Below are 2970 nucleotides of genomic sequence, written 5' to 3'. Positions count from 1 at the left end.
GTGTACAGACCCAGGTATTTGATCGATAGTAGCTACTCGTTGCAGTGGAGACTTAAGGTAAACCTGCTGCAGCGTTCGCAGTCCTCAGAGTCACTTTCAATTGTACTTATTTCCATTTTGTTCCCTTTGTTTCGGAACAGTGATGTATTTATTTTGTATAACTACTCTTAGAAAGGCTTGTGACTTGTACCACCGGTTTTGGGAATTATAAATTGTTAAGAGTTATTGAATTTAAAGTTGGCAAATATCAATGTTATTTCAGTTAATGTTAGGCTTACCTAGTTTAGGGACTAGGTGCCATCACGACTCCTTCGGAGGGATTTTTGGGTCGTGACACCATTGGATGGCATTCTTAGAAATTTCATTCAACAATTGCAATGCTTCCTCTGTTGTTTTTCCCATTACTGAACCTCCTGCAGCTGCATCTATCACATTTCTAGAAGAGGATTTTAGCCCGTGATAAAAAAAATATACAATTGCATATGTTCAGGAATATCGTGGTGTGGACATTTTCTTAACATTGCTTTTAACCTTTCCCAAGCTTGATAAACTGATTATGTGTCAGTCTGCAAGAAATTAGATATGTCTTGTCTTAACTTTGTGGTTTTAGCAGGGGAAAAATATTTGTTTAAAAATTTCTGAGTCATTTGATCCCATGTGGTAATGGAACCTTGTGGCAAACTTCGCAACCAAGTCTTGGCATCTCCTTTTAAAGAGAAAGGAAATAGCCTTAACTTGATAGCTTCAGGAGGTACTCCATTATACTTAGCTGTTTCAACAAGTTCCAAAAAGTCAATTAAATGACTATGTGGATCTTCACTTGCGTATCCAGTGAAGATGCAAGACTGTTGAATTGTTTGAATTAGGCCAGTCCTGATTTCAAAGTTGTTGGCTGCCACTGGAGGTTTTCTGACACTAGATTCACAGTTGAAGCGGTCAGGTCTAGCATAATCCCTTAGGATTCTGTTTGCTGGCCTTGGCGCCACTTCATCAAATTGGTCCTCTATTTGTACTGGTGGTGGTACTTCGCGTGGGTTGATATTTTCTACTTCCTGATTTTTCATACCTTCACAAGCTATGCTTTGGAAAGATAATGCTTGTCCTTTCCTGTGCAATCGAAGAAATCTTTCAATTTTAGGATCGTAATTGACCAACTCTTTTATAGAAGAGCGGGTTATAAACTACTCAAAATTCTAAAAAAAAAACTGAACTTAACTCCTAAAGTGGTAGTAGTAGTAGTACTTAGAAGAAAATAATTAAAAGAAAGTGATGAATAACAAGGACAACAAAGATGACAAAGATAATAAGCAATCAAATAAAAATTGTAGTATGATAATGTTGTTGTTGTTGTTGTTATAATTATTATTAATAGTAGTAGTAGTAGTAGTATATGATAATAGTAATTATATTAGTACTAATTAGCAATAGATGTTATGAAAAAAATGGTAAACAAAATCAGTTAGTAGTAACAGTAACTAACGATGAAAAATAATAATATAATACAATATAGAATATAGTTACAAGTAGTACTAGTATTAATAATAGTGACTGCTATGCTATAATGATGATAAGAAGGATAAATGATAACAACACTTGTATAAGATACGTACTTGTAATAGTAAAAGTAATAGTAGTACTATTTAGTACACATTGATAGCAAAGATAATAATACTAATAGTAAGTTTTCAAATTAGTAACAGAATATTTAGTCTGAAGTAGACTTGTGCCAATCCCCGGCAACGGCGCCAAAAATTTGACGAGGCCAATGCGTATAAGATTTTGCTACTCGTACTTTGTCAAATTCTAGTATAGTTTATGATATCGTCCCACAGAGATTGGAGAATCTAGCTACAAACTTATAATATTCTTACTACTATTTGAGAGAATCAGATTGATGGAGTTTTGTTTGTTGAAAATTTAAATTGCTTAAGTTGAAACAAAATAACTTTCGAAAGATTTATATTTAAAAAGAGTTGGGAATCATTGAATTCACTCGATAGCGTGATAATAATAAAATCTTAGCTTCTACATGTATTTCTCTTAGGAATAACTGTTTATTGCTAATACAATTATATTTTGCTCACTAAAAAATAATCAATTAATAACACTCCGCGAGGTTATGTAAATCAATTGATATATGACTCGTGACGATTAAACTGAAATAATTTTCTTGCCTGAATTGTGCTAAAAGATAGCAAAAACCTCTTGCGATTAATTTTTACTAAAAATCAATAATCTTGCCAACTACAACTCCTCCGTGAGAATTAGAATGGAAGTAAGCAAGATTACAGACTTGGAATGATAGCTTAAAAAGAATTACTCTCACTCTATTATTTTATCCAATAGTTATCGTATATTAATTTTTCTTCGTGAGAATTACAAAATTGACATACAACTAACTTTGGAGAATAAATAGATAGAAGTGATAATAATTAAGTAAAACTAATATTCCAGCACAATATAGAAATATAATTAGAAAGTTTCAGGTCAAGCATGTAGTAAAATTGAGATTAATATTATAACGTTATTTCAACACAAACACTCTTAATATTATAACACTATTTCAATATCAACTCTTTTAGAAAATTCAAAGACTACAAGATAAAATGAAATAGATAAAGAGAGAAGTAAAAACCAAAGCTAGAGAAAAGTTTGATAATTAGGCACGTATGATCTCTCTCCCCTTTCAACACAAACATCCTATTTATAGAAATCAAATCTCATAAGGTGCCACGATGCCTCGTGGTTTTTTTGCCATGATGCGTCGTGCTTCTATTGCCATGATGCCTCGTGCTTCTCTTTTTATTCCTTTATTTGCTTTATCATGATATTTTTATTTCCTGCAAAATATATTAGAAAATACAGATAATTGACATATTATATATATATATATATATATATATATATATATATATATATTATTTAAAATAATTTATTTTTAAGTATATAATATATGAATATTTTATAGTC

At 31.4% G+C, this 2970-nt stretch overlaps 1 non-coding gene across 1 annotated transcript; it reads left to right on the top strand.

The window, feature by feature from the left end:
• The first annotated feature begins 492 nt into the window (after positions 1 to 492).
• On the top strand, positions 493 to 599 carry LOC138882014 (small nucleolar RNA R71). Its single transcript, XR_011403477.1, has one exon. It is a non-coding gene; the product is annotated as a small nucleolar RNA R71 (small nucleolar RNA).
• Positions 600 to 2970: the final 2371 nt, after the last annotated feature.

Source organism: Nicotiana sylvestris, chromosome 1 (assembly GCF_000393655.2).
Source record: "Nicotiana sylvestris chromosome 1, ASM39365v2, whole genome shotgun sequence".
NCBI lineage: Eukaryota > Viridiplantae > Streptophyta > Magnoliopsida > Solanales > Solanaceae > Nicotiana > Nicotiana sylvestris.
This window is presented reverse-complemented; position numbering and strand designations above follow the sequence as displayed.